This window comes from Dermochelys coriacea, chromosome 10 (assembly GCF_009764565.3).
Source record: "Dermochelys coriacea isolate rDerCor1 chromosome 10, rDerCor1.pri.v4, whole genome shotgun sequence".
Classification (NCBI taxonomy): domain Eukaryota; kingdom Metazoa; phylum Chordata; order Testudines; family Dermochelyidae; genus Dermochelys; species Dermochelys coriacea.
The window spans coordinates 9,166,967-9,188,983 of record NC_050077.1 but is presented as its reverse complement, the minus strand read 5'-3'; the positions used below and the strand labels follow the sequence as shown (position 1 = coordinate 9,188,983).

General features: G+C 44.2%; 1 protein-coding gene and 1 long non-coding RNA gene across 5 annotated transcripts in view; one reads left to right on the top strand and one right to left on the bottom strand.

Moving 5' to 3' along the window:
• The window catches only part of RNF216 (ring finger protein 216), a 115,209-nt gene extending 102,566 nt beyond the window's left edge, over positions 1-12,643 (bottom strand). For 3 of the 4 annotated variants that reach the window (XM_038419432.2, XM_043493252.1, XM_043493251.1), the window contains exon 1: positions 12,504-12,643. The gene's annotated coding sequence lies outside the window, so the exon portion shown is untranslated. Of the gene's footprint in view, positions 1-11,106; positions 11,768-12,503 lie in introns of those variants that run through there. The other variant, XM_038419435.2, reaches the window with a different exon arrangement.
• LOC119862555 lies at positions 1,692-11,043 on the top strand. The gene is made up of 4 exons (XR_005295294.2): positions 1,692-2,811; positions 5,720-6,604; positions 10,637-10,758; positions 10,866-11,043. It is a non-coding gene; the product is annotated as an uncharacterized LOC119862555 (long non-coding RNA).
• Positions 12,644-22,017: the final 9,374 nt, after the last annotated feature.

The following is a 22,017-nucleotide window of genomic DNA, read 5'->3' as shown; positions in this document are numbered from 1 at the left end:
ATTTAACCGTATTTCTCCAGGGTGTTCTCTCCATTCACTTTTGTTACTAGTAACATCTATGACCACTATAGTTTAAAGATTAGCAAAAAAGTAAACTGAACGTTCCTCAGAGAGCACTATGAATAGCCAATTTTACTGGATTTTCCTGGAGAGACACTTTTTGCTATTTGTGTGGGGGTTTCCACATATCAATGGGGGTGGGGGGAGGAGAAGAGAGAGACTTTAAAAAGTTGGAAAGTAATTATCAAGTCACAAATATTGGCAAGAGGACTCAGAGGCAGGTGTATCTAATACTACTTTTAACTCATTTTGAAACCATCTAGATTTCAAAGTTGACTGTGCCTTTAAAGTTACTTCCTCTGTTACCACTTGTCAAATTCAAGTACTAGAAGTTTCATAAGAAGGGCCAAACTGGGTCAGACCAATGGTCGAGCTAGCCCAGTATCCTGTCGTCTGACAGCGGCCAGTGCTAGCTGCTTCAGAGAGCACGAACAGAAGAGGGCAATTATAAAGGGATCAATCCCATCATCCGGTCCTAGCTTCTATCCGTTAGGGACACCTGGAGCATGGGGTTGCGTCCCTGACCATTCTGGCTAGTAATCACTGATGGACCTACCCTCAAACAAAGGCTTTCCAAACAAGCTGAGTCAAATCAGACTAATGCCCTTGTGGTGAGGTTCTGTATTGTCTTGTTACTCTGGCCAGTTGAAGAGGAGAGTGCTATGTTGGAAAAGCAGTATGCTCAGCTCCAAGGATGAGGGAACCTTGGTCTCTCAGCCAATAATGCCACAGTGAGCCCTGAAAGAGGACTGGATAGAGGAACGGTTACTGCAATTTGAGGCCTTGTTTTTGTTTGAGAGTGAAGTGAAGAACCCCAAAGTTTTGCAAGTGAAGGGATAACTCAGCATTGAGATACTGTACAGAACATTAATCTGTAACAGCGGTTCTCAAGCCATGGCCCAACCAGCACACAGCTACAGCACATGTGAGGTCCTCATGGCCATACAGGTAGTGTGCGCATGTATATATAGTGTGGATGCAGCCACCAAAAAAGAAAAAAAAAAAAAGCCACCACAGAGAACTGCATATGCGGCTCACAATGGTAGACTGAGAATCACTGCCCCAAGATAATTTTAACTTGCAACTTCCTTGCCTGAGATAGAGCAACAGAATCTCAACCATTCAAACCCTTTGGACCACACCAAATATGCTGGGATAATCAAAAATCATGCTGGCAGTTCACTAGAGGGATGGTTCAGTTATTAGAAATACAACTGTACTGAAATACAGGAGTAACACACACACACACACACACACACACACGGTGGTTCAAATGGCTTCCGAAACAGTTCACAATTCATCTTTCAAACAGCTGTTCTAAGAAGCTATTTTGTCCTGAGGGTGAGGACCAAAGAAATGCCATGTAAAACCAGGTGATCTGCTGTTTCAACACACTCCATTATAACAGCCATCAGTTTTTCTTCTAGTTTTCACTCTTGTAGTTTAGCTGCGACTTCTACTGAAATGAGAGGCTGTCTGCCTATCTTCTTCCTGATTCCGAGGAACACAATTAACTTGAAGTTACTTTAAAACTGTTCTTTGAAACTTGAGGAGGCTTCGGGTGCTGCTCCTGCCTGTCAGTGCCACTGACAACCTATTATTTGACTTTGCTTTCTTATTTTTAATACGTTTCTCGTTTCCTCGTTGTGCAAAAGGCACACACAGAGCAGGAGAAACAGACTGGCTGCCTGCAGAAGGGACACAATGAGACTACTAGTATATAAAGTACTAAAATACATAAAGTAAAAATAGTGCAGAGTCTTTCCTCTTATTTGTCTCATCAGTTTCAGGAATCTTCAGTGTTACTTGTAACAAGAATAGATACAAAAATCCAGCCATAAATGTGATTTTTAATCTGCTGTTTAACACCTTGGATGCACATCTTCAAGGGCCCTTAAAGCTGCTTCTTCAGCTTCCAACCTAGGCTCTTAAGGGGGAGCGAGAGAGACAGGACTGCTGGCTGGACTAACCCCAACATGCTGCAGCAGGAAGCAAGAGCATGAAGTGATGCAGGCAGCTGGCAAACTGCTGTCAAGAATCAGGGCTAAAAGAAGCAGCTCATGGAAGCTGCAAGTGAGAGATCAGCCCAAAACCAACAGGTGCAGGCCAGAATCTCAGAGCCACTTTCAGTTGACAGCAGCAGACAGAATTGGAGACAAGGAAGGCAGGGAAACTAGGTGTAACACAGTGAGCATAAGGGCTTCTCATGGTACTCCAAATGTAGAGCAGCTGAGCAGAGAATGAACCCAGTGGACTGAAGAACCCAGGAGAGAGAACACTTAGCAGCACTCAGGAAGATCTGATTTAGACACGGATCCATCCATAATGCACTAACCAGGGAGTGTCACTAGGGTCGAACAGAGAAGGGGAGTGCATGTTGTGTTCTGACTGGAGTTACCACAAACAGTTTCACTTTCAAAAGAGCTGGAGTCGGTGAGCTTACCCCACTCTTCACTAACAGGAACAGTTTGAAATGAGATAGAAGGCATGACTGGGTGTGGCACAGTAACAATATCTTTTATTGCAGCAGCTAGCCTGCTTATCTTGGGGAGAAAGGAGAGTCTCAGGGGTCAATTCGTACAGTAATTTTTAAAGAGGGTTCCGTGAAAGCTGTTTTTAGAACAAGCAGATGTTCCCCTGAAGCATTTGAGACACAAACATTCCAGTATTAAGGACCTCTGAGTGAAAATAACAATTGATTTTTATTGTTTATGTCTTGCATTTCTTACAGCCAACAGAAAAGGAAAATAGGTAAGTAAACAGGATTTTAAATTATTTAATAACTTAAGAAATGTAAACTAACCTCTACTGTGTGATTAACAACATATGATTTAAGTTGGCAGTGTCCCTTTAAAAATCAGCTACTTGCTAATATGGTTACCCAGAAGTGTGTCAATTACCCATACAGTACTCTTTTCTAAAACATGCAAACCAAAGTTGTAGTTAGTTAATTGTTGCAAGAGTTGTTAGCAACTCTAGTATCTACCATAGTGCATTCATAAACTCTTTTACTAGCATGGATGCAGAACTACGTCTCCATAATTTGGAGAAGTGCACACAAACGATGTGCTGTACCTAAAAAGTTGGTAAGAGGTAATCTTGTTGGAATAGAAATTTGAATGTATCAGTGTTCATTCAAGTGCTAATGATTCCCAATTATTAGATATTCACAAGAATGGATTGTGACGCCTTTTTTTTTGGCAAGTATGTTTTGTTTTATTGTGAAATGGTCCTTCTATTCTCTGCCTTCGACTCATCTCTGCTCAGGAGAAGCCATGATTGCATGTTCTCATAAGCAGAGCATGGCTGGCAGGCAGGATTCTGGCAGCCCCCGGACCAGCTTCAGCCCCGTCACATGAGAATGGCCAGTTTAGGATTTGATTTTTTTTTATTTGATTGTTGTTTAATTAGTATATGTCAAGATACCTGAAAGCACATGTATTCATATATGAAAGACATAGGATTTAACAGGTTTCAGAGTAGCAGCCGTGTTAGTCTGTATTCGCAAAAAGAAAAGGAGTACTGGTGGCACCTTAGAGACTAACAAATTTATTAGAGCATAAGCTTTCGTGAGCTACAACCGATGAAGTGAGCTGTAGCTCACGAAAGCTTATGCTCTAATAAATTTGTTAGTCTCTAAGGTGCCACCAGTACTCCTTTTCTTATAGGATTTAACATCCTTACTCAGAACTGAAACAAGGATAACTAGCTAGCGGCCAGTCTCAGAAGTGTTCTCAAAAAGAAAAGGAGTACTTGTGGCACCTTAGAGACTAACAAATTAGAGCATAAGCTTTCATGAGCTACAGCTCACTTCATCGGATGCATTTGGTGGAATTTGGTGGTGCATTTGTTTTTTTCCACCAAATGCATCCGATGAAGTGAGCTGTAGCTCACGAAAGCTTATGCTCTAATAAATTTGTTAGTCTCTAAGGTGCCACAAGTACTCCTTTTCTTTTTGCGAATACAGACTAACACGGCTGCTACTCTGAGAAGTGTTCTGTATTTTACATTACGCTTTTTTGTGGTCTCTCTACTTTATGTACTCTACCACTAATTAAAAAGCCCATAAAGACAAAATGAATTCTCTGCTGACCAGCTAAAATGCTTTGAAGGCAGACACTGCACATCTATGTTTCAGTTCTACAGATGACATTTAGACCATCAGTTAGAATCCAGCAGTTTCATCTAGTCAAAAATAAATGCTCTGCAAACATAAGGGTCACTACGGATGAAACTAAGGAGGTTTGGCTACAGCCTGTGCAAACTTGGTTTGGAAAAATTATTTCCCTTTTGCCTTTGTTTTTGAACCCCACCCCCTCAGTCTCTCACACATCTGAAATGCCAAATGCAGTATGTCTTCATCTAGTAAAGTGCAAAAATCCTGCAAGGGAATTTATAAAATTGTACTTCATCAAACAGCCTATTAATTGTATAGACTGTATGGACCAGTGAGCAGAGCCACAAATAAAAAACAAAACCTGTTGAGTGCTTTGTTGATGTAGTATTAAAATTAAGACTAATTCTAATAATTACAAGCCTACTTATACTACAACTGTTCCAAAGGGATACCAGTTACCACACAGTTTAGCCTGATCCACTACAATACAATTCCAATGTTTGCTGTAGATGGGACTTTAACCACGGTCTGTAGCAGAGCTAAAAACCTATGAATCTTGCCAGTTTCTTGCCAGAAAACCCTACAAGCAGCAGAACAGAAAATCGTATGCAGTTGCAAGTTCTCTGTGTAGGGGAAAAAAGGGAAAGGAATATTTATTTTTCGCCCTTTCAGTTACACTGCTGCAGCTGTCTCCTCCCCCCCAAAAAAATATTACAGGAGTCCTCTGAAACAACAGCAGACTGAGGTTGACAACTCTCTGGTCAGCTTCCCTGTTCTGCTGCATGTAGTTGTGAACATGTCTGTAGAGTAGAGTAGAGTCTGTCAGTTTCACTCAGGTAGCCAGCTTAACCCACTTCTCCATTAGGGAAAGTATTGTACTAGAGCCTGGATAAATGCATGTTTTCAAATCCTGGTTCGGTGTTAGTCTTTATGTACCTTATTAAGCAAAAGTGACCTGCAAGAAGCACCGGAGAGCTGTTATTTTCTCACATCAAAACCAAAGGTGAATTGTCTCTTCTTAGGAATGTTACCTAGTGGGTAAGTTCCATTTCCAGCTCTGCAATGGCTTTTCCATGCCTTTGGGAAGATACAACCTGTGTCTCACTTGCCTCTGACTGAGAAATGGGAACAATATTGGCCACCTCCCAGTACTGAGAAGTTGTTAGTGTTCATAAAGCACTTTCAGGTCCTTGAATAGCAGGTGCTACAAAAACAGACTAGGTTTACTTTTCAGAGTAGCAGCTGTGTTAGTCTGTATTCGCAAAAAGAAAAGGAGTACTTGTGGCACCTTAGAGACTAACAAATTTATTTGAGCATAAACTTTCGTGAGCAGCAGCTCACTTCATCGGATGCAATGGTTTACTGGAAGTCACTTTGCTGTAAAGTTTCTTACCACATGTAATTCAAAAAATGAATGGAATCTATAGTAGGTGTATATGTTTCTGAATTATAGTGCACAGAATCATCAAGTCAGACTTCTACAGTCCTTAGTTAAAAGCTTATCAAAACAAATGTTAATTCACCAAAAACTTGTTTTGACAGTTGCTCAGCCAACCTACAGAGGTGAAAAGTTGGTGTGAATGAGAATGAGTAATACAGTGCCTGTCTTCAGAAATCAACTTGAAGTATCATACATCACAATCTTCAGAGCCCAAGCAGCTGGCTGCACCCTTGGCTCATCAACTTTGTTACATTTTGAGTTATAAATAATGACAATGACAAACCTTAAAAACAACCTTAACATGACTGACAAGCATCACGGACAATGAAATGTCAGATTTCCATGAAGACAGAAGCCAGAACCCATGCTCAATTTACATTTCCCCTGGCTGAGCAGTGCCATTAGAGAACTCAAAGAGAATAATAACCCAGCTGAACCCTTGCAGAACTAGCTCTGCCACTCCGCATTAACCACCTCTCATTCTCACAACCACCTTCAAGTGCCTCTTCACAGAAGACTGACCCAGTATGCCAGCTGTCTGAAGCTAGTTATCTTGGCAGGAGGCAAAAACAGACATAGGAGCATCATGCCACAGTATAATATGTTACTTATTCCCTAAATTCAATACTTTCTCCATTTAAATGGGCATTTATAACGCCTCTTGCATGCAGAAACAAGACTTGTTAGAGTGTCAACAGCATATAAAACTGCCTAGGAGAGGGAACCCTGACAGGTACAAATATTAACTGTCCTTTAAAAATAGTTAACATTCAGCGCAGCAAAAACACTGAAGCTTTCATAATTGGAATGGGTTAGAAACTCGGGCTGATCACTATCTAGCAAGGCGTACTGCTTCTGAAAACTGATATTGGACTGGGACCAGTGATCAGTATTAAAATTCCACACTTAAGATATTGCAAGATAAAATCAGCATGGAAGCCAGAATTCTATAAGAGCAATGCAAGAGTTCCACAACTGAAAACAAGGTAATTTCAGCTCCACATCTGTGACTCAGATCAGCGTAAAGCATTCCATATTCTCTATGCTGCAATACTTCAGGAAACACGGCAAGCTACGGATGATCTGAACATATTAACTGTACATTTCTTTGCTCATCAGTTTCAGACAGCTGCTTAACATTTTACTGTAGTTCTCAGTTGATTTAGTTTTTCAAATTAGTGTTACAGACAGATGCTTGTCATGAGGAGACAGTTTACCCAATGAATTATGTCTGCGCTGAAGCCTATAAGAACCATCATGTCAATACATAGCTAAAGCTTGATCACATGGGCTAATAGATAAATAGCTTCCCAAATAAGTTGGATATTCCATGGCTTCTACTGCCCATGTACTTACTGTAAATTGCAAGGGATCTATCACAGTCTGTACAACTCCCATTTACAGTAATTTAAGTTATGTGTAGCAACTTCAGAATACATAACCCACCCACCCCCACAATAAAAAGGTCATTAGTTCAGTGAAGGCCCATCTTTGTTAGTTGCCTGGAAGAGAAAATCTAACATGATTTCAGAACACAAATCCACTTTTCTGACTTACATCATTTAAGCCAAAACTTAAAAGATTTCCAGATGGAGTCCACATGCAACACGTTTCTGACCGGAGAAACATTAGCATAGTTCTAAGTCCCCTGAAAAGAATGAAGCCTACTGCAAGCACTTGTTGTACTTAAAGTACTGCACAGGATCTTTTCAGGGGCAATAAGGCAAGCACTACATTTATTGGTAATACATGTATCAATTAACACTGTATCATATGCATATGATAGATATTACACTCATGCTCACACACACACACACACACCGTCTTGTTGTTGTTACCAACTAGTTGCTCCCCTTAACTTCACTAGCCAGGTGAGTTAGATGGGGAAGGGATGAAGCCTTTGCAAGACACCTCACATTTATAGCAGCTTCCCTCTCATGCAAATCTATACCAGATTCAAAATCTTGTATCTGTGTCTATTGGTCCTTTGTGCTGCTTCCTTCTGGGTGTTGTCCTAATGCTGTTCAAAGAGGGTGTTTTCAAAAGAAGGCGCTTGCTTCTAACCTCCAAGGCCATCAACATGTCTGCTCTTCTTTGGTGAGCCTACTTGACAAGTTTTATTGTTCTTGTGGTGGGTCGCAGCTGTCTGGAGGTGGTTGCCTTCCATGCCTTGCTCATTCACACCTTGTTCATCAACAGGGCAATTGATTACAAAGGGGAGAGATCTTATTCTACTCCTAGCAAAAAGAGATTTTTCTTCTATCTTATTCTATCCTTAGGGGGTATAACATTATAACAAAGTTCAATACAAAGTTTCTATATAAGGATTTGATACAAAGTTTCATGAAAGTTATGCAAAAATACTTAATACAGAGATTTATCTACACACTGAAACCCATTAGTGTATAGGAGTTAGCCTGCACTATTACATTGAAAGCTTCTCAAAATGTCAGAGTATTTTTCTAGATGCACATTTTAAACTAATGAATGGGAGTTTCTTCCAGACTCTGAAAACAGCAATAGGGCCTCACTTCCTTACTGCTTTGCTGTTTGTTTTTATTCTTATTAATCAGCTACTGGCCACTTTGCAACACTTCCTGTTGCCTTTCAGTTGTTTCTCCAACTCATCCTTCAATATCAGTTATTTTAACCCTAATACGAGTCATCTACTTTTGCCATTGAGAGACTATTAGAATGTACAGTATGTGTCCAACTACAAGACAGTGCTAAACATGCAACTATCAGTCATGTCTGTCAGATACCGTACTAGCACCCACCCCATTTCCAAACAAGACACAGCATCTGCCTGCTGTGGAATTTATAGCACCAAAAGTGTTTCTGAAATGTAAGTCTAAGATGAAAAGCAAGCCACAGGTTCTTTGTTCTGTGTTTGTAAAGCACCTAGCACAAAGGAGCCCTAGTCATGGATGACAACTAAGGTGCTACAATAAATAAATAAGAAGTAATAATGCCCAGTTGTAAGCGATATACATCCCACCCCCCACACACACACTTTTAAAGCACCCACTTGCACTCATTTATTTAGCTGAGTAACAGTGATCAGCTTGGCCAAAAATCATATACCACTCACAAAAAAGACTTTAAATAATGCTTTGCATCAACAGTGAAGGGCAGCATCACTACACAGTATGGACTGAACCAAGCCATTACAGTTCTTCCACTGAAAATGGGTCTGAATCTTTTGCCAAGTGTTTGTAACCTCATATAGAGCAGAACTGCTTGTCAATATCTAGTTTCATTATCAAGGCTAAGACTTTGTCACAGGTATTTTTAGTAAAAGTCACAGACAGGACGCGGGCAACAAACAATAAATCACGGAAGCCTGAACCCCGCCATGTGTGGGGCTGACAGCCTGAACCCTGGCATGTGCAGGGCTGAAACCAGAGCCAAAGAAGTCATGGAGATCTGTTAAAGTCACAGAATCCATGACCAAATCATATCTTTACTCATTATTTAGACACCCAGCAAATAAAACCCATTAAGATGATTATGTAATACGGAAAAGCCCACTGAAGTAAGTAGGATTTTGCATAGCAACAGTACTACGGATGGAATTTTTACATTGATTATAGTATTGCAGGGATAACATCTTTAAAGTTGGCCCTGCAGTTTTGCTACTGCCACAGAATAAGGATCCTGCCCTGCAGCTAGTACCCCCTCCCCTCCCGACATGGCACTATACAACTGTTTAAGCAGCAGTTGTACATGGCACTATACAACTGTTTCAGCAGCTAAAGATTTGAGTCAGTGGAGTAGTGGATATCCATTTTGTTCCCACACTGGGAAGATTCCAGGGGACAAAAGGAAAAGTACATTCAGGCACAAGAGCCTTCTCAGCAGGGGCATAAGATATATCTTGTTGATCTCTCTAGCCATAGAGGCCCATCTTCTCCAGACAGCTATGACTAGGACCCTACCAAATTCACAGTCCATTTTAGTCATTTTCACAGTCACAGATTTTTTTAAAAATAGTAAATTTCGTGATTTCAGTTATTTAAATCTGAAATTTCAGCATGTTGTAATTTTAGGGGTTCTGACCCAAAAAGGAGTTGTGGGGGTATTGCGGTATTGCTACCCTTACTTCCATGTTGCTGCAGGCCGCAACGCTGCCTTCAGAGCTGGGCAACTGGAGAGCGGTGGCTGCGGGCTGGGAGCCCAGCTCTGAAGGCAGAGCCACCGCCAGCAGCAGCACAGAAGTAAGAATGGCATGGTATGGTATTGCCACCCTTACTTCTGCACTGCTGCCTGCAGAGCTGGGTGCGTGGTCAACAGCCGCCACTCTCCGGCCAGCCAGCTCTTAAGGTAGCACAAAAGTAAGGGTGTAAATACCCCCTTAAAATAACCTTGTGACCCCCCCACAATTCCCTTTTGGGGCAGGACCCCCAATTTGAGAAACTCTGGTTTCCCTTGTGAAATCTGTATTGTATAGGGTAAAGCACACAAGACCAGCTTTCATGGGAGGAGACCAGCTTTCAGGGTCCATGATGCGTTTTTCATGGCCGTGAATTTGGCAGGGCCTTAGCTATGACTGTCAAACTTCTACACACTGCAGTGTCTGAGGAAGGGTAGGAACCACAGAACAGAGGACACTTAAAAAAGAACCAAGACTCTAGGATGGGGGAAAGCGTGAACACAGACATGAAAACAGATTCAAATTGCTTCATTTTGGCATGAAGATGATCAGCTTTTTTCAGCTATCAAGCTATCGCAGCTATCTGGATCAGAGCTGAAACTTTCAGAAACATGACCATCACCTACTTGAAAGAGTGCTGGTGAAAGACACCAATAAATTAAGTCATAGCCCTGCAGTATTTCACTCTTACCTCCAATAAAGAATGTGAATGTGGATGAAGCATAGTTCTTATTTATGTAAAGAACACCAAAAGGTATCAGATTGAGGAGTAAGACACAAAACTTTGTTTAAAAAGTTGAAATTTCAACCAGTTTTGACAAAAAGCTGGAGAGAAAAATGGAGTGTTTACTTTTTTGTACTGTAGATAGAGCGATTTTAAGATTAAAAAACAAGATTGAAGCACATGCCACACTTCTATCCAGTAAATGTCTGAAGAGAAGAGCGACAGTCATTAAGGTGGAGGTTTTCAAAAGGCACAGATGACAGGTAAGTGCCTAACTGTCATTAGCATTTTTGCAAAATCTGCTGCAGAACTCTTAAGAAAGATGGCTCACAGTAGTAAAGCTTGCAAACTTGTATTATTATATTTCCAGGAACACCAACAGTGTCTTCAATGCTGTACCAGCACTAGAGGTATGAACCTGAAAAGCTTACACTCTAAAAATGGCATTGTTATAATATACCAGATTAAATATACCATATTGTAGATACATGTTTGAAAAATTTTCTCCCTTATTCCTGCTGGAAACCAGTTACAAGTCTAGTTCCAATTTTCACTGCATTAGGTTCTAACTAAAGAAGGGTCTGACTTTAAAAGACAAAGCGTCACGTTACCTTGGAAACGGGACTCTCTTTTTAAACCGTGACCTTGCGCACAATCATTTGTCTGCTAGCGGTGTAGCTCCAATGGTAGCAACTGCAGAAAAGCTAGCACAGGCCAAATACAATCATTTTCACCATTGTATCATCTATTACCATGTGGCAGAGCTGCTTGTGTCTCATACAACTTGGCACTTCACTTCCACAACTGCTCTCTCACTCATGGAGCTAGCATCTGAACCAATGCCCCCCTTTAAATGAGAACCTCAAGGAGCAGTCAGGTTTTGTTTTTCAGAATAGAGGTTCCTTTAACCCTCAAGCTTCCTACTCAGCCCGAAGCGTCCCACAACAGGAAATGAGGCGAGAAGGGGAGGCGAACTTCGTGTACTTTAGTGAGCTGTTGCCGGCCAGACTCTAGTTGGTCAGAAGGTAAGCACGCAGCACGGCCTAGCCCAGGCGAGGCTGGGCAAAAAGGCCCATGGCCAGTGGGGCTCTTAGCTCGGCTTGTGCCGCCAGCAGGGTCAGGGGTGGCCAACACACACACGCTCGACAGCTGCTACCAGATCAGAGGCACTGACGCAAATTCGCCTGGGCTATTGCAGCTGGAGCAGCGTCTCTCGCGGGCTCCTTCCACGCTGGAAGTCCGGGCTTTGAGGCGAACGAGCAGGTCCTGTCCCTGATGAGGGGCATCACGTCAATTACAGACGCGCTATACAACTAGGGAGCCCCCCCCCCCCAAAGCCGGGCTAGAGAGGCAGTAACCCCTCTCCCGCCCCCCCCAGCCGGGCTAGAAAGGCAGTAACCCCTCCCCCACCCCCCCCAAGCCGGGCTAGAGAGGCAGTAACCCCGCCCCCGCCCCCCCCCAAAGCCCAGCTAGAGAGACAGTAACCCCTCCCCCAGCCCCCCCAGCCGGGCTAGAGAAGCAGTAACCCCTCCCCCGCCCCCGCCCCCCCCAGCCGGGCTAGACAGGCAGTAACCCCTCCCCCTCCCCCGCCCCCCCCCAGCCGGGCTAGACAGGCAGTGCCAGCTCCTCCCCCAGCCGCTGGCAGCTCAGGGCCAGAAGGAAACACCAGCGCAGTAACTTTGCCCTGCCGCACCCCAGTGACACGGGCCCCGCCTCCTTCCCCCTACCTGGAGGGGGACCCCAGCCGAGCCGAGCCGGGCCGGGGGGGTCGGTGTCTGTGACTTGCCCAAGGTCACAGGGCGAGCCAGGGCAGCGCCGGGCACGGATCCTCGGCCCCCGCCTCGCTCCCTTCCCTGCCCTGGGCCCAGCCCTGGCGCCTTCCCCGCGGCTGGGGGGGAGCTGGGGGAGGAGGTGACGGGGGGGGGGCCCCGCTGGACGCCTGGGGCGGAGCCGGGGCCGAGCCACCAGGGCCGGGGCCAGGCCCTGCCCAGCGGCGTAGGGTACTCACCCGGCCTGGCCGCTTCGCCTCCCCCTGGGCCGCTCCGTCCGACCCCCACCCCCGCCCCCGCCCGCGACCCCCGCTTCATTTAGCCGCCGCGGCCAGCCAGCCTCCCTGCCTCCTTCCGGCCCGCGCTGCGCCTGCGCCGCCTGACCGCGCCCCCTCCGACCAGGGAGAGGCGAGGACGCGGGGGAGGGAAGGGCGGTCGCCAGGGGCCCGTCTCCGGGCGCGCACCATAGAGATGGCTCGGGCCGGTCCTCCCGCGGCCGCCTACCTGCGCGGGAGCCTGCGGGCGGGGCAGACCCATGGTGGGGAGGGAGGGGGGAGTAGAGCGCTGACGGGGGGGGGGGGAAAAGGGGCAGATGGACACCCCCCCAGTACAGCCCTGGGGGCCCAGCATGAGGGGGCTGGGGGGGGAGAACAGAGCCCCGGCGCCCAGCTGGGCTTTGCCCCCTCCCTGGCAGAGCGGAGCCTCAGCTGATGGGGCAGGACGGCAGAGGCCCAGCTGATGGGCCATCCTGGGGTGGAAGGGGGAGCATGGGCCTGGCGCACTGTTCCCTCTAAGCTGCGCCCCTGCACCCAGATCCTAAACCCCACGCCCAACAAGTTGCACCAAAGAAATTCCTCCCCCCCCCCACCCACAGGGCCTGTCAAAAATTAGAGGGAACACGGGGCTGGAGCTTGGATCGCGGAGCCCACACGGCCAGGGCGTGCAGGGGCAGGCTGGCGTCGAGCTGGCCAGCAGAGCCCTAAAAGCGAAGAGGCCCAGATGAGCCACTGAACGATCTTCACATATACCATGAATTTCGCCCTCGTAACGGGCGACCACAAGATCCAGATCCACCCCCCTGAGATACAAGGACAGCAAATGTCTGACCTGCAGTAAAGGTCAGGGGCATGCCCAAGACCCATGACTCACTTCAGCCCCAAGGTGGTACCTAGCCCTCATGCCCTGCCAGCCCTTTATCTAGGGTGAGTTTCAGCCCCAGTGAGCAGAGGTTCAGTTCCTGGTTGAATACAGGTTATCGCTGGATACGAGTCCTTTGTCTCAACCACCCAGACCTGTCATAAAGCACCTTACAGGCTGTTCCCCTTGAGACACGGGACTGGCTAGAAGTGATCATATCTACTCCTCTGAAAACAATACAAACTTCAATATAACTACTGTCTTATAGTAGTGTGTGGTTACTGAAACAGTACAATACAGGGATAAATCACAATGACCTTAAAACAACTGGAGTACTTGTGGTACCTTAGAGACTAACGAATTTAGTTGAGCATAAGCTTTCGTGAGCTACAGCTCACTTCATTGGATGCATCCACTGAATGCATCCGATGAAGTGAGCTGTAGCTCACAAAAGCTTATGCTCAAATAAATTTGTTAGTCTCTAAGCTGCCACAAGTACTCCTTTTCTTTTTGTGAATACAGACTAACACGGCTGCTATTCTGAAACCTTAAAACAACTGAAGATGATCTTATATCAGGTAAAGATCAAAGAAAATAAAATTTAAATTAATAAAAGAGGTACAATCAGTTTCTATGAGGTCAATACACTAGTGAAATAGTACAATTCTGTTCCATTCCATGCCCTGGGCTCTATTCTTCCTCCCCCACTCACTCCATCCCATCCCTTTCCCTTAGCTCCTTTCTGTCCCCTCCCCATCCCATTCCCTTCCCAGGGTGAGCTTGAGCAAGTCACTCCACTGCTCAGTGCCTCAGTTTCTTCATCTGTAAAAGGGGACTAATACGGACTGCTATAAAATGCTTTGTGATCTACTGATGAAAAGCACTAAATAGGGACTAGTCATTATTACATGTAAACCACAGAAATTCATAGCAAATGGCATTGCTACAATAAAGTAAAAAAGCAACACTAACTAGTAGGTAACTTTTGACTCTAAAGGCTCATGGTGATTCTGAATTAGCTTTCTAGTTCTCTAGCTATTTATGTTGCTCACATCATCACAGTATCTGAATGACTCATATTGAACTCAGTATAAATAACTGACTCAATTACGAAGACAAAAAGAACAAGGTGTTTTCCCCCCCCACTTACCTGTAAAAGAAATAAACCTAGGCCCATAATCCTGCTATAAAGAAGCATTTTATATTTCCATATAAACAAAACAAAAAATGCTGGTTATAAGAAACCACTGCGCAACTCCCATCAAATAAACTGCCATCTACTGGGCTCTAATAAAAGGACTATGATAAAATTGCCAGCACCCTCATGGACGCCTCTCTTTCTACGGCCTTTCCTACAACTCTTGGAGGCTAGAAAAGTCTGATTTACGTGCCCAAGAAATTTGAAGGGGTCTCTAAACTGCTAATGTGCAACAAAGCACTCCTAACCAGCAAAAAGACAAGTCATGCATGTCATGGTTCCTGATTTCCTATAAGTTAGTCATGCCTCCAGTAGACAAAAATGGTTTCAACTGGATAAAAATCAGAATCCTAATGTTTTGCACTCAGTTTGCCCAGGTCTGCATGACCATACAAGGTGCAAGGCAGTGAAGAATCAGGCTCCTGGAATGTAACATACCCACAAATGGATCAAGTAAGGAGCCCTTGTTCAGTCTCCACTCCAGTTGAAACTAACATCTAACTGACAAGTTTTTCACCTCTGGATCACTCTATTCCAGATCTTAAATGTGCAGTAACCAGGTAAAAATCAACACAGTTGCTTAAAGCAACATAGTCCACAACCCACTAGTCTGAAGTCAGAAAAGACTTGCTGTAAATACAGTTAGGCACTGTGGCCCTTACAAAAAGAAAGTTCATGAAGATCAGTATGTTGAGGCAAAGAGCCAGGTGACAGAGCACAAACCTTCCAATCAGACGTTCCTACAAAGTATAGTGCAACAGAAAATTAAGTTTCAAAAAGGGTCACCACATAGAACGTTTACACATACAAATCGTCAGGCTGGAATTTATTATTTGTATTCCCACAATGCCCATGGGCTGCAGTCAGGGATTGGAGGCCCATCATACAAGATGCAGTACAAACAAATAGTAGAAAGACAGCGCCTGCTCCAAAGAGTTTACATTAATGACAAGGCAGCAGGTGGATGCAGCAAACAAATGGGTAAGATTGGGAGGGAAACCAGATAGCAGTAATATGAGCATGTTACTGCCTAAACTAACAGTGTGACAGGCACAAGTATGAACTTTCTGATTGATTTAGGGGCAGCTGTAAATCTGGTAGATGGCCACGCTATGCCCAGCTGGAGGATAAGAATAAACTAGTGTCAAACAAATACATAAATAAAAATAACAAAGATTTTAGAGTATGGAAATTGTAAGCCACTATCCAGACTGGGCTTATTCAAAATAAAAGTGACAGAGTAGATCAGCCTCAAAACTATATTTAGCATGGCAAAAATCATCAGAAAACCTGCTTGAATATAGCCAATGCTATACAATGGATATAACAATGGATCCAGTGGATCACAGACTTATCCAAGCCTGCCCAGTGGAACCCTGTCAGATGTCAAAACACATTCTCAGATGGAACGAAACACTGACTGTACTGAGGGTTGAAGAACTCTTTCATTGACACTTGAACGGAAATTCACGGAGCCTTGTTACTTGATCAGTAAGCCCTGATAACTATGTTTAGAAATCCTAAAGGAGGAAACTATTTTGCTTTAGGACATGCAGCTGAAAAGACCACCCCTTTCCCTACACTCCTGTCTCCAACGTTTATTTGTATTACTGCAGTACCTAAGAGCCCCAGTCACAGCCCAGCCCCCATTGTGCTAGGTGTAGTACAAAGAGAAAGTCCCTGACCCAGCTAGCACCAGGCTATGCCTTTTAGTTAGATGATTAAAAAATATATTACAATGCCAGGCAGCGTACGTATTGGTATTGCAATCTGAGGAACTAGTTGTTTTATTATCTGAACCTTTTTTTTTTTGCACCTGTCATCTCTCTCAGTAACCTTTTTTAAAAAAAAAAGGGAAATTTATTAAGCTGAAAAAATATTTTTTCCCTGTAAATCATGTGATGTGCAAATTGCATTTGCACACAGAATTGTTAGTGCAGCTCCACTCCATCCCTATGTAGCACCAGATATTACTAGATAGCTGTTTCCCAGAAGATTTTCACAGTAGAGTGTTTTCACCAAGATTAAACTTGAAGCAGGACTGGTAGGAGCTAGGTTGAACTGGAGTATCCTGTAAAACTCTCTTTTCAGTCAATCAAGTACTAAAGAGCAGCACTGGTGGGTTAATTACTTAGTGAGGGCTACATGCTGGCTTTTCCAGCAAAAGGTGCACTGGAGAGGTGCAGATGGGCTGCGCTGCAGAAGGAGCCCCCAGAAAAAAAGTCTCATTGACTCAGCCAAAATTCCTTCTGGGACTCCTAAGAGAACTTGAGTAGAAGGTGTTCACTCCATACCTGGATAACTCTGCTGGCTTTTGTAGAGGGGGTAGGGGACTCAGCCATGGCTCTCCCTTGCCCCCGACTCTCCCTGCAACCTTTTGGGTAGCTATTAAAAGGTGGCCATGCTAGCAGGGTCTATGCTGCCCAATGACCCTTTGGGTTTTTATGGCACTGGAAAATAAAAGAAGCAACAACTAGAAAAAACATTTTCCCTGCCCCTAGAGGCTTTGGGCCAAGTTACTTTCTCAGATCTACAGGGTACCCCCTTTTGGCTTCATTCTCACTCACAGCCTGTCAGTCAATGGGATTTGCGCACACACCATTCTAGGTGCAGATTTGCAGCTGAATGTGGCCTCTCTTCTTTCCCCATCTCCTTTCCCAGTTCTTTGTCTCCTCCTCCTTATTCCACTCAGATTGGGGCAGGGGCCATCTTTAATTACATGTGCACAATGCTGCCCTGACCCCTGACTGGGGGCTACCGCAATGGAAATTATAAAAAATAAATTCCTTCCCTCCATTCCTCCCTCTCCATTTCCTTTTTAATTCATAAGAACATAAGAACAGCCATACTGGGTCAGACTAAAGGTCCACTTGGCCCAGTATCCCGTCTTCTGACTGGTCAGTGCCAGGTGCCCCAGAGGGAATGAACAGAACAGGTTATCATCAAGTGATCCATCCCCCAGTACCCATTCCCAACTTCTGGCAAACTGAGGCTAGGGATACCCTCCCTGCCCATCCCGGCTAATAGCCATGGATGGACCTATCCTCCATTAATTTATCTAGTTCTTTTTTGAACCCTCATAGTCTTGGCCTTCTCAACATCCTCTGGGCAAGGAGTTCCACAGATCAACTGTGCATTGTGTGAAAAAATACTTCCTTTTATTTTAAACCTGCTGCCTATTAATTTGATTTGGTGGCCCCTAGTTCTTGTGTTATGAGGAGTAAATAACACTTCCTCATTTACTTTCCCCACACCAGTCATGATTTTATAGACCTCGATCATCTCCCCCCTTCAGTCGTCTCTTCCAAGCTGAAAAGTCCCAGTCTTATTAATCTCTCCTCATACGGCAGCTGTTCCATCCCCCTCATCATTTTTGTTGTCCTTTTCTGAACCTTTTCTGAGTCCAATATAGCTTTTTTGAGATGGGGCGACCACATCTGCATGCAGTATTCAAGATGTGGGTGTACCATGGATTTCTATAGAGGCAACATGATATTTTTTGTCATATTATCTGTCCCTTTCTTAAGGATTCCCAACATTGTTTGCTTTTTTGACGGCCGCTGCACATTGCGTGGATGTTTTCAGAGAACTATCCACAATGACTCCAAGATCTCTTTCTTGAGTGGTCACAACTAATTTAGACCCCATCATTTTATATGTATAGTTAGGATTACGTTTTCCAATGTGCATTAATTTTCATTTATCAGCATTGAAAATTCCTTCCTAACTGGGTCATTCCTTCTCTTGTAGGGGAAAGTCTCTTTTGTTTGGCTTCACTACTGGCTGCAGCACCCCCCCGCCCCTTCCTGTTTTGTGTCTCCGCCTTCTCCCACCCCTCTACACTTTAATTCTAATCTCTCTTTTCTCTTTCACCAAGATTGCCCCTCCTCCTCTTTCCTTGGGCCCAAATCCTTGGCCCCAGCTTGCAGCTTATCTGACTGGGGTTCTCAGGAATACTTACCACGGAGGTTGCAGAGCTGCTCAGCAGTCCTGAGGTCCTGAATCCTCTCCTCTGCAGGGAACATTGGCTGAAGATCCACATAGTGATAGATTCACCAACTGTTCCACTGCTCCCAGTACAGCAGTGCACAGGGAACCCTACAGAGCTGGGCTCCAGAATGCACTGGCTGGGCACCTTCCTTGACCACCTCGATAAATCCTGCCTCCACCCCCACTGCACTGAAACTGGACAGGTCCCACTGCATCTAGAAGCCACCACACCCGAGTGTCCAATTTTTCTTCTTGGGGGTATATTCTTCCTTCCTTCAACACATGGGATTCTGGCTAATGCTAATGGGATTTTCTCATGGAGAATGACAGCAGAATATGCCCCCATGTGTCCTATCTCCTTGCTTTCCCCTTCCCCATGGCTAGTTGTTAGTAATTAACCATCCATCCAATGCACAGCATGCAACACTGATCACATCACTCCACTGAACTGGAACAGACTGACTTTCCTCTGCGTTACATTTTAGGCAAGATGTTGAGCTCATTTCCACAATCTGATGCTTTGCTTGAAGTGGTGAAGATCAGGGGCTCTCACTCAACAGGGCTATTGCTTTCTTAACGTACATTTCCATAGGTGCAAAACCCTTCCCTTGCTGACAGTCCTTGTGTAAAAGAGGAATGGATGAACATTAGGGCACTAAAGAACTCTAGAACATTTGGAAAAGTTCCTTTGTCTCATGAAACCTCTAAAATGAAACAAACAAAACAGCAACCTATCTTCACTGCTTTGGCTGGAATGTCAGCCAGAGCACGACAAAACAGAGTGATCCTTTCAATCAATGGCCAAAATGGAGTCATTCCAATGGAATCTCACACTCAGCCCACTTGGTCCCCCCCAAGATGAATTTCCCAGGCAATGCTTTTCTACTCACCCCTTTTTCTAATGGGTGTCTCACTCATATTCCACCACGGGAGAATAGGGCTCTCAGAACTGGATAGTGTGGTAAGGACACAAGAACCTAGAGAGAGAGACAAGAGTCTATATTCCTACACTGCAATAAAAAAGAGAGAGAAAGACCCCTCCACTTCCCGGCATGGCCCAGGTCAGCTGATTCTGGCTTGCGGAGCAGGTCAGGCCAGGCTGCAGAGCTAAAATTGCAGTATAGACATTTGGGCTTTTTCAGATGCCACAATTCACTTTCTCTTTTTCAAATGCGTGTGGATTAATGAACTGCAGAAGAGGGTTGATGGCAGATTGTTGAATTTTCTTGCTTTTTTTGTTAATTGTAGTCTCTCTCTCTCTCTCTCTCTCTCACACACACACACACACACACACACACACACACACACACGTCACGTTACATAGCTCAGTAAGAAACAGAGTGTACAATTCTGAGGTTTTTTTCCTCACCTCTCAGCTCTATGTTTTGCTGGTCAATTCATATTTCCACACTGATCCCTAACACTATTTTTCATTGTATCTTATGATGTTAATGGAAGACTGCCTTGCCGAAGAAAGATAAGGCAGTTGCCTATGAGTCAGACTTCCTTCGTGATTTTGGCTTTTGCCAAAACACATGGGCATTGAGAATTAATTAGTCTTTGTAAGGTGCATTGGGATAGGAGGTACCATACAAGTGCACAGTCATTATTAGTATTTAGATACCCGAGTAATGGGAGCATTATAAATGTATAGGTTAGTCGATAGCGGGACTGCAGATAACTTTTTTGGTCTGAAAATGTCAACTCATCTAAACAAACCGTTTGCAGGAAAGAGTCAGTTTTGACCCATGTTGCTGTTTCAAAAAATATTTGGAAAAAAAAAAGTTTTGAAGAAAACATCCAGTTTCTACATTTTCAAAATGAAAAAGTGCACGTTTTTGGGTCGAAGCAACTTTTTTTTCAAACTTGAAGTAAAAAAATAAATTAAAAGTCAAAATTGAAATGAACCATTTCAAGGCTATTGAAACAAAATGTTTTGATTGACCGGATATGGTTTTTTACATTTTTTAGTCATGAAAATTTTGAGATTTAAACTTTTTATCTCAGTTTGGGATGGGAAAAGTGTTCAGCCTCTTGAAAATTCTTGCAGGACGGGAAAATGCTTCATGTCTAGCTCGAATAGCTAGCTCCTTATTTAAATCAACTTTCATGAATAAATGCACACAATATATTTCATTTTCAAGTGGACAGTGTCTAAACATCCAAGCAACATAAAGTGATTTGATAGTATCACATGACTGAGTCATAGGTGTTTTAAGGAAATGAGTCTGTCAGCTAACTTAATAGCTTTGGCAAGTGATGCTGGAAACTATTTTGAGGGGTGACCATGCAGTCGAAAATGGCAGCACCCACAGAGTGCGCAGAGAAGACGCCTTGAACAGACTTCTCTCTAATCTACTCGAAATCTAATTTATCAACCTTTCTTAAATACATCTAGACTTTTGCATTATCAGCAACGAAATACATCCCTCTACCACTCGGGCCATGCCGATACTACGGGGACTATAGTAGCACAACTGTGGGTATGGTAGTTATGCCCACATAACCCCATAGTGTGGACGCAGCCTACAGCAACAGAAGGGGTTTTCTGTCATTGTAGGAACCACCACCTCCCCAAGCGACGGTAGCTACTTCAAAGGAGGCATTCTTCCATCAACCTAGTTGCATCTACACTAGCGTAGCTACACCAGTCAGGGGTGTGGATTTTCACACGCCTGAGCACTGTAGCTATGTCAACCTAATTTTTAAGCATAGACCAGGCCTCAGACCCTTTTCATTACGTAATTCTGTAGCAAAGGCTTCACCTTGAACAATAGACTGGGAAATAGCTGTGCATACTTAAAAGCTCATCCCATTGTCAGAGGCTTGTTTGAAACCAATTCACTGTTTTACGGCTCCTCTTGAAAATGCAGCAAGTGCAATAGGAAAAGTTCTGTGGTTGTGGGTTTTTTTAATTTTTTTCAGTGCAAGTCATTCAATAAATAACTAAAGGCAATTCAAGGCCAACTTAAGACTCTAATGAAATGATCCTAGTGTGTTTTCAAACCTCGCCACTTGTGGGCATTGGCCTCATGCACAGAATCACGGCACTATTTCTGCTCTTCCCAGAACTTCAAGCAGCAGGTGTTGCAGGTGAGGGCTGATGTTCACTGGCAAAGCTGTGTGAGGGCCCAGGCAATGGCCACGGAGTGGAAGGTCAGGGCTTAGATGTGCTGGCAGGGCAGTGTGAATGGTCAGGAGATAGCAGGGATATTGCAGGTCAAGCAATCACAAGACCTGCACACATCATGCCTAGCTCTAACTGGAGATATTAGGCCCAGCTGTTAACATCACTCTTTGCTGCAGTACGTGCTGATTACACCAGAGGGCTACAGCTACAATTACTCACTGCATCAGACCGGGGTTTATAGCACTTACCTCTCATTTCTACTCTGCTGCCTTTCCAACATGCCATTTCAGGACAGCTT